Source organism: Martes martes (genome assembly GCF_963455335.1).
Source record: "Martes martes genome assembly, chromosome: 11".
Classification (NCBI taxonomy): domain Eukaryota; kingdom Metazoa; phylum Chordata; class Mammalia; order Carnivora; family Mustelidae; genus Martes; species Martes martes.
Genome location: NC_137899.1, coordinates 80,763,499 through 80,777,558, shown reverse-complemented (window position 1 = coordinate 80,777,558; position 14,060 = coordinate 80,763,499). Strand labels below are relative to the sequence as shown.

General features: G+C 37.4%; 1 protein-coding gene across 1 annotated transcript in view; it reads left to right on the top strand.

The window, feature by feature from the left end:
- Positions 1–13,698, top strand: part of SLC13A1 (solute carrier family 13 member 1) — a gene marked incomplete at its 5' end in the record, with an annotated part of 114,284 nt that extends 100,586 nt beyond the window's left edge. The window contains 2 exons of the mRNA XM_080818731.1: positions 5,748–5,813; positions 13,560–13,698. The remainder of the gene's footprint in view (positions 1–5,747; positions 5,814–13,559) is intronic.
- Positions 13,699–14,060: the final 362 nt, after the last annotated feature.

Here is a 14,060-nt window from a genome sequence, read left to right as displayed (position 1 = left end):
TCCTAAGAAGCAAAGCAACAATATCTGAACTATCAAAGCAATCATCAGCATATCTTCCAAATCTTCTCCATGAAAAAATGTCAACTTGTGAATTAGACTTTCCAAAATTTTCTTACTGACATTTTCTAATCTCCTTTTTAAAAAATTCCCTTAGAAAAAAAATATGACAAATGCTGATTTAATGGTGCCCTCTGTCTCCCAAGTTTTGTTCTTAATGCCTATCAGCGTATATACAAACATTCTAGGAAGAGTGGGAAAATCACCTCCACCCCCGCACCACTGTCACTCCCATTTAGAGGAAGATTCCCATTAGAATTAGTTGGGGGCTGATTCAGCCTGTTGTACAGAGCATTATTTTAAAGCAAGACCTTGTGAGGGGTTCTAGGAATTCTCTGTGAAAATGTATCATTGTCATAAATATTTCTATCACTTGTAGGGGAAAAAAATCAGTTTTTTTCTGGAAGAGAACATTTAACCCACATTTTCATGTTTTGGATAAATGTGGGTGCTCAAAGATCTTTTTTTCTATGAAAAGCTCATTGATCGGTTGATTTTAAAGAAGGTCTGAGCAAGTTCTTTTGAATGAGTGAGTGGCATATGAAAGCCTGAGGTGGGGGGATAAAAGAATATAATAGAAACGTGTTTATACAATATTATTTAAATATGATTGAGGGGTATCTGGGTGGCTCAGTAGGTTAAGTATTCAACTCTTGATTTTGGCTCAAGTCATGATCTCAGGGAGTCTGCTTGAAGATTCTCTCCCTTTGCCCCTCCCCCTGCTCACTAACATTTTACTCTACTTATTTCATTGCATATCTGTCCATCTCTCCATCCCTCTGCCCAACTAGATTTTTGGCTAGTAAATAGATTTAATTCTGCTTTGATGTTATAAATCAATTCATATTTTTAAAATTTTGTTATGAATGACTTCCACCTTAGTTTTCAATATTATTGGAATAAAATTTTCAATATGATCCTGTTATTTTGTCTACTATATTTATAACTGTCTCCAACTCTCCATTATTTTTTTTACAAATTGATCATGAGCTATTTCACAAAGCATCTCAATAAGCTACAACAAATCAATCGTAGACAATGCTTCATGATGACAGTGTAATAAAATTAGTAAATAACAAAAAGATAGTTTAAAATAACACCATATGTTTACAAGTTTTAAAAACATTTCTAATAATTGGTAATACAATATGAACCATATGTTGTGTTTGTTACATATGTTCTAGATATTACTTGCCAATAACATCTCTATGTTGCCAGCATTTATTGCTACCAACTGATTTGTGGTTATATTCAATTTGCATTTTCTTTTGTTCTGCATTTTTTCAGATCCTGTTTTATGTGCTTTAATAAGAGTCTACAGTCTTATTTTTATAGGTCCCATGGTGATTTTATATTTCTGATGTTATCATCAGAACAAATACTTTTTCCCTGAGCTACTTTTCCTGTGGAATTCCATATGATGTTTAACTGATTCACTATAATCAGTACATGCTTCCCTTCACCTGTTTCAAAATGGCTAAAAGATGTCATCTCATCTGTTCTTGCAAGGAGATGGCATGTGTCACTGATTTTTCTTACTCAGATTTTTGTTCCTATCCAGATTACTTTATCTTTTCCTGACTCGGAAAAGGGGTTGCTTGAAGAATATTTGCTAGACACAACGAATGACAATTGTGTACTTGTTGTTCCTGGTTCTGGTATCTCCAGGTTTCCCCCAGATATTTCCCCATGATGTTCAGCACCGGTCACATGAGAACTTCTGGACTAGACCACCGCAATTACACGGTCTTCACTCAGCTAGTTACGAGACACTTACTAGACTTGAAGCTGTCTTGGGGCCCAGCATTAACAAAAAGAGTAGCTCACACATTTTACAGAGCAGGCACGGTTCTGGGAGATTTCCATGTGCTTACTCGCATATTTTGGATGCAGAGATTTTATTCAGAGTAGTCATAAAAACATTTTTAACCTTCCTACGGTGAGATATATTTGATGTTTGCCTCACCGGTTTGTTAAAGATGGAAAATTAATTTAATTCAGATTCAGCGGCAGCAGGATTAGTGAGAAACAAGTTTTCAGCATTTTCCTCTTGCCCTTACGGCTAAGATTAAGTTAAGATTGTCACAACAGATTAGATTAGCATAATTTCAGTTATTATTTGCATAGCCTATGGAAAAATATGCAAAGGCAGGCAAACGTAATTTATTATTTGGGCTTTAATACACTTAAAATCACACCAGTGACTGTAGAAGATTACAAATGATCCTTGCAGGATTTTTTTTTTAATTATTTTCTTCCTTCTTTATTCATTTGGTGTTATTTACTAAAGCTACAGTCACTGCTTTTGCATCTTTATCGAATGGTTTTTGTTTGTGCTCAAATAGATAACAGAAAGTACATCTACAGTCCCCAGGCCCTCGATGGAGGGAGGATCTGACCCTGAGTTTTCCTGAGAGCTGAGCCACTTCCTAATGTTGCTGCCTGCATGTGTGCAGCGCCTTTGTTAGCTTTGTGATGTATCTGTGGGTTGCAGGGCCAAGGGATTCAGAGTTTTCATTCCCTTTTGAGTCAAATTCTTAGTCTTCTCTATTCTAGGCAAAAACTCCTCCTTTCTAATCACTATGGAGGTGAGTGTCTGCCCTGAGCCCAGCTCTGCCCCACTTCCCATTCCCTTAAAGCACAGGGAAGAGGACAGGGGCACTTGTGCCAAACTTACTGGGGGAAGGAAGTAAAACAAACAAAGAAAACGTGCTGCCCTTTCATGTGCGTTGACATCTCTTATTCTGGGAGATTCTGATTTCTGTTACACATTCGCTCAATGGGGAGAACTAGGTTACTAGTTGGTCTTTGAATGTCTTTCCATCTCCCTGCAGTATAGATCAGGGTTTCTCAACAACGTAACTACGACATCGTAGTCCAGGTAAGTCTTTTATGTGCGGGGCTGTCCTGTGCTTGCAGGATGTGTAGCAGCTTTCCTGGCCTCTACCCTCTAGATGCCAGGAGCAGACGGCAGACGTCCTCCATTTGTGACAACCGTCGTTACCTCTGGACTATGTCAAATATGCCCTGGGGGGCAGAATTACTCCAGTTAAGGACCACTAATATATATTACATTTAACTGTAATTATAGATACCTTAATCTAATTTACAGAAGATAAATAATTACAGAAAACAAGGGTGGCTACTGTGACAAAATACCTTTTAAAGTTTTACATTTAAAAAAAGCAAGTAGAATACATTTTTTAAATTGATCAGATTGACAAAAATGTTTAATAATTCAGTAGATGGGAATAATGTTAAAATGATGAAAAGCCTTGCATTAGAGCCCACCAAGACTTAACAGCCAGCTGTCAGGCATTTAGATGATAGTGACAGAAATGCACTTCTCATGCTCTCCTTCAGCAATATTGGAATGATTACTCTGCTCTAGAAATTGTGCAGAGGACTGGGGTTACAGAAATGAAAATGAAACAAAACAGTCCTTGTCTTCAAACATTGTTGACAAATATTTTTCTGAAGATAGAATCTTAATAAATTCAAGGAATGTAGATAGTATGAACTTGAATGAAATTTAATTCTAAATTTTGTCATTTTCTCAGAATTTGCCAAACTACTTTTGCCGGTGTCAATAAAATAAAATTTTGCTAATTTTTATCAGTGAAAGAAAGATCGTTGTGAATTGTCAATAACTATTTGATGAATCTTTTAAAAAATTTTCTATCGTTACTCAAATTACATCAACTAAAACATTGCCATGATAATTTTAGGAATCGGTTTTCATGATGAGGTGAATAAGACTTAAAATTGACTTCTCATTTGTTTATCTTCATACGTCCTTCTTCAGTATATGTATTTCCCTTAACAATATATATTCAAAATATGACATGACAGCATATTTCATTAGTTTATAATGAATGTAGAAAATACCTTTTTAAGAATAGTGCATGAAGCATTTGCCTTTTCTCTACTGATATACACTGAGATCGTTGGCAATGATTCATTATTATAATTGGGTGATTGGGCATTAAGGAGGGCACGTGATGTGATGAGCACTGGGTATTATATGCAACTGATAAATTATTGAACACTACATCTGAAACTAATGATGTACTGCATGTTGGCTAATTGAATTTAAATAAAAAATTTAAAAAATAAAATCATCACCTCAGCTTTCAAAAAAAGGCAGTTTAAACAAAACAAAACAAATTGATACTGCGATGAAAAACCTTCTTCATGCCCCCTTGTGCACTTCTTTTTTCTTTCTTTTTTTTTTTTAAGATTTAATTAATTTACTTGACAGAGAGAGACACAGTGAGGGAGGGAACACAAGCAGGGGGAGTGAGAGAAGGAGAAATAGGGTCCCCACCCAGCAGGGAGCACGATGCAGGGCTCAATTCCAGGACCCTGGGACCAGGACCTGAGCCCAAGGCAGACACCTAACGACCAAGCCACCCAGGTGCCCCCCCTCCCGCCATGCACTTTTGTGAGAACTTCTGTACAGTAGGCACCTTGTCTTTGCACACATCTGCACCGTCACTGTGTTTTGCCAAGTGATCCTCGAAAGTAGCTACACTGATTTCCACACCACCAAAAGTATTGATTGTTTTCACTTACCCCCAATTCATATTTGCAATTTTCTTATACTCTCAGCCAATTTGATGAATGGATAATTAGTATTTGATGATTTTAATTTGCATTTCCCTGATTGATGAGAATAAATATTTTAAATTTCTTTTTCTATGAGTTGCTTGCTCATATATTTTCCTATTGAGTTGTTGGCTTCTATTTATTAAACTATAGGATTTCCTTATACATTCTTTACATTCTTGTTTGTAATCCTTTGACACTTGTAGTTGCATATATCTTGTCCTGGTGAATGACCATCCTTTGCCTTTGTTTATTTGTTTTGTTAATTGAGTTGACGATTTTAGATTTAAACCCTCATTAAATTAGCTTTTAATCCTCATTAATTTTTACCAAATTAATGTTTCCTTTGTGTTTTATTCCGTATGTATCTCATTTGAGAAAAACCTTCTCTATGCCACTTATAAAGTTATTCCCTATAATTTCTTTTAAAATATTTGCTTTGCCTTTAACATTTGTTTTTAATCCATTTAAAATGTATTTTTGTAAATACTGAGAATAAGCATCTATGTTTAAGTTTTCAGTGTGAATAAACCTATCGCCCTGGTAATATAAGGTGAGAAGTCTAATATCTTCCCCATCGATTTTTAAGACTGTCTTTTCACATACCAGACTCCCTCAGAAGAATAATCCTGGTGTGGGGACTTTAATCTCTTTTATTGACCCATTGGTCCCAGGTGTTTTTAAATAAAGTTTTAACACAGTTTTTAAATAAGATCTATTTTTAGAATAATTTTAGATTTATAGAAAATCACAAAGACAGTATAATATTTGTGTTGTGCACCCAGTGTCCCCTATTATTGACTCCTTAATTAGTATGGTATGTTACAATTAATGAACCAATATGGATACATTATTATTAACTTAAGTACATTCTTTAATCACATTTCCTAGTTTTACCTAATGTCCTGTTTCTGTTCTAGGAGAAAACCACGTTTAAGTTGTCATATCTCCTTAGGCTCTCCTAACAATTTCTCAGACTTTCTTTGTTTTAACGATCTTGACAGTGTTGAGAGGTACTGGTCAGGTAGTTTGTAGAATGTCACTTTATTGGGATTTATCTAATGTTTTTTTCTCCTTATTAGACTGGGCTTCTAGGTTTTTTGATCTGCTTGGGTGCCTGCCCTGCTCTCCTCAGAAAGCTTCATTATGTGAGTAATACAACTTTTCATACGCTCTTGGTGCTTGTGTGGCTTATCAGCCTGACATAGGAACTAAATTTGAGGAGGAGGGGAGACAGTCAATCCTGACTCCGTAGGGTGGCCACAACAGTTACATTGTTCATTAAAACAAATTAAGATCTTTGAATTGAGGCCCTAAACTGTGTTCTAGTGAATGTTTACAGAGCAACTAAATATTCTGTTAAACTTCTCACCAGGATATCAATTATGAACCTGTGGTGATAGATTTTGTGTTGCATCTGTCTGACTTTCCCCTGTAGCTCAACATGATAGTCTCTGAGATCATAGTCATTCTCTGATATTAAAAAAAAAAAAAGCTCTAAATCTTTGCTTCTAATATTTTGATATTTAATATAGCTTTGAATTTATGTTATGCTGCTATAAGGAAAAGATATAATTTTGTTTTTTCTATATAAATGATCAATTATTCCAGTACTGTTTGTTGAATGCCCTTATCTTTCCCCACTGGTTTGAAAGACTCTGCCATATAAGAACATTTCCTGGGATGCCTGGGTGGCTCAGTCATTAAGTGTCTGCCTTTGGCAGCTCAGGTCATGATCCCAGGGTCCTAGGTTCGAGGCCCACATCAGGCTTTCTGCTCAGGGGGAAGCCCGCTTCTCCCTCTCCCACTCCCCCTGCTTGTGTTCCCTTTCTCTCTGTCTCTCTCTTTGTCAAATAAATAAATCTTAAGAAAAAAAAAAAATTTCCCTATATGTTCCTCATGTGTTTGTACAATACCACAAACTTCAAGAAGGGGAGCCTCTAGATTAGGGCCCATGCTTCAAAGGGTCTTCTTTGGTCCCCCTCCAGCCACATCCCTTCCTAAGTTAAGAGGAGACAGCAAGGAAAGAGACTGACCCACCCAGAGCCCATGTCACAGTTTTAAACCTAGCTAGTGGTAGAGACCCTGGGTCCCAGAATTCCATGCCCAGACAACTCTGGGCCCACTTACGCGGCCCGCACAATGTGCTTCTCCCAAAGGCAGACCATACCACAATAAGCCTGAGGGCTGGCCAAGTGGATGCTGTGTTGGTGGATTTGTGGGAAGAGTTTGGATGTACAGGCTGGGGCCCTGATGTCCACACATGGGTGTGCATGAGACCTTTGGGAATGGGAAGAGAATAGGGTTAGGCTGAGATTCAGGAGCTGGAGTCTGAGGCCTGCTCCTCCTGTACCACCGCATTCTGAGACGGAACTCCAGGAGTCCAAGAATTATAAATTCCAATTTTGCCTTCCAAGTATACATACATATAAATGTGTATATGTCAAATTAGAAAGATAAAATATATTTCACTTAATTGTTTGCTAGCTTAATTAAATGACATATGGGTTTCCATTTGTGCTGTTGCACTAGATCCTACAAATGTTAAGGGACGTCTTGTGTCTGTGTATGTTTCTAGATTCTTGATCATGTTCCATTGGGATATTTGCCTATTCCTATTTCAGTAGCACCCTGACTTAATTAATATAATAATTAATCAAAAGGGCACTTCCCCTGCCAATTTTGTTCAAAATTATCTTAGTCATTTTTGTCCTTTTTTCCTCCAATATAAATTTGGGGGATCAACATATCAAGTTAAAAAAAAAATCTTCTTTAAGCTATCGCTTTGAAAAAAAAAAAACTGTTTTATTCTCTTTTTAATTTAAAAGCTCCCTTTTAGCCTAATTTATGAATTTTCTCATATTTTAACTGCCTACCATTGATTCTGTCTTAACCTCTAAACTAGTGGTTTCCCCTCCAGGGGACATTTGACAATGTCTGGAGACATTTTTAGTTGTCACAGCTGAAGCGAGGGGTACCACTAGCCTGCATTGGGTAGAGACCAGTACATGCTGCTAAATGTCCTACGATGCACAGGGCAGCCCCCGCAACAAATTGTCTGACCCAACATGTCAACAGTGCCAAGGCTGAGAACCCTACTCCAGATGACGTAGGAACATGGAGAACACATTATGATGCATACGTACACGTAAGTGTACCTTAGAAGTGTGTGTACTTGTTTGCACACATGTGAGTGTATTGTAATCAGTGCTTCGCTAACTACTTTCTTACCCACTGTCCTGCATCTGAGATTCGCAAAGCAATTTACCAACATTATCTTGTTAATCCTCATCCAATGCTCTAGAAATAGGTGACAACATGATTACACTTGTTTTATTAATTCAGAGACACAGATCAAGTGCCTTATCGGTATTCCTCACAAAAGAAAAACATATTTCATGAAGTCCCCTGTTTCAGCTATTATGTGATAGGTGATAGTTTCTTCCTTTCTTCTATTTATAAAAGTTGGATGACTTTTCTTCAGGCAACAATACACTTCCTACTTTTCAACATGCTATTTAAGTCTAAGTACCTAATTCTTAACATAGAAAGGAACCTAATTTTAATGCACATTTTAAAATTTTGTCTAGGTGGGTAGAAATATTTTCATACTTGAAGAAAAAATCTGAGGAAAACTTTTATAGAAGATTGTAATGGGTTAGTGATTAAGAATCTGAAAAGAGCTAATGCTATAAAGGAATTTACTGAACTAATGAAGAGAAGCCGTGCCATTAGGTTTTAGACTTCATTTGTAAGTTTAATATTTAAAAGCAAACTGATCTTCAGTAATTCTGAAGGGATTATTACTAGACACAATGATTCTTATGGAATCATAAATCTGGATGTGGCTATAAAAGAATAGTTCAAGCTGAAGGCACAGGTCATAAGGCAAGCACATCCTTTTTGCTCCCATAGCTGGTGGAATTATATTTAAGTATGTGTGATGATTAATTTTATGTGTCAGCTTGTCTGGGCCATGGTGTCCAGATATGTGTTCAGACGTTATTCGGGATAATTCTGTGGTAATTGTTGTTTTGGATGAGATTAGCATTTAAAGTAGTAACTTAGAATAAAGCTGATTAGCCCCTTTAATGTGGATGGGTCTCATCGGGAGAATTCCTGAGAACCATAGCCTGACCTCCTCCTAGTCAGAGGGAATTCTGCAGCAGATGGCCCATGCACTTGAAGTACAGCGTTGGCTCTTTCTAGATCTCCAGCCTGCCAGCCCAACCTGCAGATTTGGGATTTGCCAGCCTCAATGATCATGAGTCAATTCCTTAAAATAGGTATCTCTCCATACATAGACACATACCCTACTGGTTCTGTTTCTCTAGAGAACTGTGAGCGATACAGTATGTAATGAAATTCTTTTAAAAAAATTATTTATCATGATCAACGATATGTAGAAAGATGGCTTGAGAAACAGATACTTTAAACTAAAAAGAATTATACACAGTGTCAAGTAGCCAGTTGTGTTTTCTTTCATTTAGACAATTGGTTTACATATTTTTCCATCTTTCTCTGCTGTCAAATCCCATCAATGTGCTGTGAGTATTATAAATATACTGAGATAAATACTACATATCCAGTTCTCCTGTCCTTGAACACATGGGAAAATAAATTTCCTAGGTGATCTTGCATTTAGGCAGGCCAGTGGGACTAGTCTTGGCTAAAGAAATGTGAATGGAAATTACCTGTGTCACTTCCAGGTTGAGGCAGGAAAAATCTTCCTGTGCACCTAATGCACTTAACCAGAACCCTTCAGTGATTCTGGGGAGCAGAGCCAGCCTCTGCCTGGCTTTGATACAGAAATAAGCCTTTATTGTCTTTAACCACTGGAATTCATGGCTGTTTTACCACGGCACAACCTGGCCTATCCAGACCAATATATAAGGCAATGCTTCCTTGCTGGCATACATAAATACAGGAAGAAAAGTTAAGCGCTAGTATATCCTTATGAAACATAGTCATATTCTCTAAAAGAATAATAAGGTGCACCCAGAATTAATACAATATAATCAAGAATTAATTAATAAAGTTGTAAAATTAACATTACCATGTTATCTGATACTTGGACTAAATTCGAATGTATTTAAATCAGTTTATGTGTATATCAGTTTATGTCTCACAGTTTTTCTGACATTGTTCAAATCATCTCAATTCCCTCTTCTACCATTTCCTTACCACAATGTTATAAAAATTAGGAAGATGAATCATTTTTTAACATTATAAGCTTCTTGGAGAAATGCATTTAACAAATAACAGCACAAGTTTTATTTGAGGCCAACATTCCAGGGCACATACAAATCAAAGAATAATGATCACAAAATTTTAGTCCCATTGATGTATCATAATGAGATATAAATTGACATTGTGTACCTGACTTAGTTCTCTCTTCTATTTCCTCTCCTTTGAGAAGTGATGAAACATAGATATCACAATGTTTTTCTGGTTCCTGGGCTAGACTTCCCACCTACACGGAAGGAAGATTTGCTTCTCAGGAAAAAAAGAAGAAAAATACTTAAAGCTCAAACTTATCTCACCAGCAACAGGCACTGGGTCCTAGTCATTTGCCCTGCCGGAGTAAATGGCTTTTCAGATCTTAAAGTCTGAGGAGGGTACTGGATTGGCCTTACTTTCTGTATGCAAGACCTGGACCTAAACATTACTCTCTTGTGATGCTGAACTAATAATTTAATCAAACTTCTACTCAATTTCCTCAATTCAAAAATACATTTATAAATATGTAGCTCATATTGGTATATCTGGTGCTTAGTAACTACTCAAAATTATTGACTGAATAAATACAAGAATGGATGGGTGGGTGGTATCTATGAAGTTCATAGATTGAGATAATGCTTGTGAACATATTTTCTAAATGATTAAGAGTTCTAATGATATAAGGTATTATCAGTAAAAAAGTGTTTTAAAAACATTATCTCTAATGTTTATCAGATGTAAGTCTGCAGCCTGATGGGTTAACAACGTAGAATTCTTATGGATTCTATAAGCACTTAGTGGACTCCTCAGAAGCTGGGAGGTTCCCTTTGTAGCAACCTGGAAGGGGGCTTCCAGGCTCCACCCATCTGTCCCTGGAAACATATGTTAACAACATGTTTGAACTTCACAGTGGACATGGAGTTTATGCACCAGGAAGCTGAAGTCTGGCCTTTCTAAAAACAATGATTCAGAAGTAGTTGGAAAGGGACCGCAGAGGGGACGCCTTTACATCTCAAACTTCTTACTCATCGCTCAGAGAAGATAGGCTGGGGGATGGGGGGGGGGTGGATACCCATTCCAGTGACACCCCTAAGAAAGAACTTTCTCCAAAACAATGGATAATACATGTGAAAGACTTTTGACCTTGAAGCCATGCAGGAATTAGGTTTATTCTGCTATGTAGTTTAGGGTCTTGGAATCATAGGAACCTCCAAAAGGTGAAGTAACTGCTTCAGACCAGATCTTCAAAGAAAACCTCTGACTGATGTGAAGCTGCAATACTTCAAAATGGTTACAGACTCTGACATCTGAGTTCTTCAAAAGATCAACTTATGTCTGGTGCTGATTTGCTATTGATTTAGAGAAAACGATTTTCTTTGGGCATCAAAGTTTGTTTTTGTCATAAGCAAGAGCCTCTCCTATCTAGCTCCCCCTGGACCCAGCTCATTGGAGAATTCTCAAAGGATTTCATCACCAGTAGAGATTGACTTTAACTCAGGAGATTTACTTAGAACTTTAGAGTGTTAGGCAATTTGCTAGCTATCTGTGAAATCCATCTTTGACATATAAATAAAGCTATTAAATTTGCTATTACCGTTTCTAAGAGAGTAGGACAGCCTAATTAGGTAACAACTGGTGATGACAATTATACCATCTTTATTTTATTATTATTATTATTATTGTAAACTTCACTCCTCTCCCCACACCACTGCCATTATTATCACCACCACAATCAAACTCCTTTTTCATTGGTTTAATCATATTCTGCTAGGGATGGCTTGTAAGAAAACAATCACAAAAAGTCTCAAGAAAAAGGAAGTTTAATTATATTTAACATTTTCACAACTCTTTAATTTAGTTTTTAATTTAGTTTTTAAAGAATTTATAAGAGCTCCATTCATAATGGACAGCCACCAGATATCTACAAATGGTTGTAATCTTCTCAAAGTCCAAAGGTGTTTTCCAAGAACAATACTCCTTATGGTCACTACCTTAAGTCTGAAGCAATTAACATGAGGGCAGAAAGCTCCCCGAAAGCTCCCTCTGGTTTGTGGCTTTCTTTGCTATGGCCCCCGATATTTGTTTTTGGGGTTTCAGTAAGTCTAGACAGATTTCTTCTAAGTATGCAAGAATGAGGGTGTACAAACATAGCTCACTCGCTTGCTCTTTCTTTCTTTCTCTATCTTTCTCTCCAACAATCCATAGGATATAGGGGGTATAAACACTCCTCCCTATTCCAGCCAATAACATTCCTGAAAGAAAACAAAACAAAACAGAATGAATTATTAAACTACTGGTGATAACATAGCTACACAAATTATGAAATGTAATTTGTAGTTTTGTTCTATTATTTTCATTAAGATTGAGTAGACAAAGTGGTAGAGACCTACCACTACATGCAAATCAATTCTTTTCTCATCCAGGCCTGCCCCCATCCTCCACCAAAACCCTTCTGGTCACACTAACTTTATCAAGCAGCTCTTCGGGACAGTAGAGGCTTTCATGCCCACGACAGATAATCACGTTTGGGTGTCCAAGCAAACATTCCACCAGTCGAAGTTAAATAAGTAAGGAAGATTTTATGCAAAGCAATTGCAACAGGAGAGCAAGGCCAGAACTGCGTTTGAATTCATGTTCATTGAAATCAACGGCAGGAGAGTTTGTCAGCACTGGGGTGAGCTTGTGAAAGGGTACTGGAGGACCCTAGGAGGGAAGGTTGGTCAGTGTGTGAAGCCACTGAGTTACTCCTTAGTCTGCAAATGTTCTTCTGTGTGATTAGGCCACCTGTGTTCGCTCTTGTGCAAGCACAGAACTACAGAGTTAGCCTCCTCTTCTCCCACAGACACTGTGGCCCTGTCTCCTTGATGATTACATTTTAAAGAAATAACTCCCAGCTCCTGGAGAAAGACATTTCTGGGTTTAATACTGGCAAAAGGCTTCTAAAAGGTTTATATCTCAAAGGGGCAGAGAAAGAATTTGCATGTTTTCTAAAGCAGATGCTCTGAGCAAAGGGAGGTCAGGAGCCTGGAATCAGGAAGAAGTCTGAAGTCAGGCAAGCTGAGAGGAATGTTAAGGCTGTCCTGGTCCTGGGTTCATTTTGGTTACTGCTGAACTAGAGTCTTCCCATAGTATGAAAATCTACAAAATAAAATTTGGTGGAAAATGGGCTTATTTTAACTACATACAAGAAGGGTTAGCCACAGAGTAGCCTCACTGGGAGAAGTTTCTCCTCTAAGTCATATCTCCAAATAAGTAATCACTGAAAACTACGTGATGTCAGTATGTTTTTCCAGTATGCTCTTACTGACTATTGTGACCAAAATACAAAACTGGTTTTCAAATGCTACCAAGTCACCATTTGGTTCAAGTGACCTGAAGAAAGGCAGTTACTTTCTGGGTACTTGCTTTATGCTCAGACGTGAAGGAGAAGTCCTTAAAAACTTTTCTCCTTTTTAACGATATACAATGATAGAACTGCCATTTTGCTTCCCATTTCCATACATCACAGAATGAGCTTTCTTACCAAAAACGAAGTACTTTGGTTTTCACGCCTACCTCAAACCCTCCCCAGTTCCCACCCCTGGTACTTTTCGGTTTTTTGTTTGTTTTTTGGAAGTTGAGAAGCTTGCTTATGACGTTGCTCTTAGAATGTAATTTGAGTTATGTTTCTCTAGGCACCCAGAAGCCAGAACACATCACATAAATAAAATTAACTGCATTTTTGAACCAGGCTCTAAGCTTGTTCATGGAAACCGAGATGAATTGCTTCCAAATGGACATCTACACTCATCCTTACAATTGGAACACCTGTCCCGACAAATAAAAGAACTGGTGCTTAAAGAAAAATTTTCTGTGTGTAAATTTCTCTGTGTCTTTCTCATCATACATATTGTCATATAAACAAAGTGTAAGTTAGAAAGGAACTCACTTTCCAATAGTTGCATCTTCATTTCCTAACATTCATCCACAGTCTCTGCTGGCTTTACTCAGCCTTACCTGCACACATTGTTCCCACCATATGTTTTGCCTCTACCAGCAGCTTTCAAAAATGATGCAGCCTCTGGGCAAGGATACTGCCCTAATCGCTACTTCTCTAAGGTGTTTACAGCCAACCACTCACAAATAGCTTTTTTTCTAAGGGATGTGATTTCTTAGTATTCCCCAGTGTTTTCTTT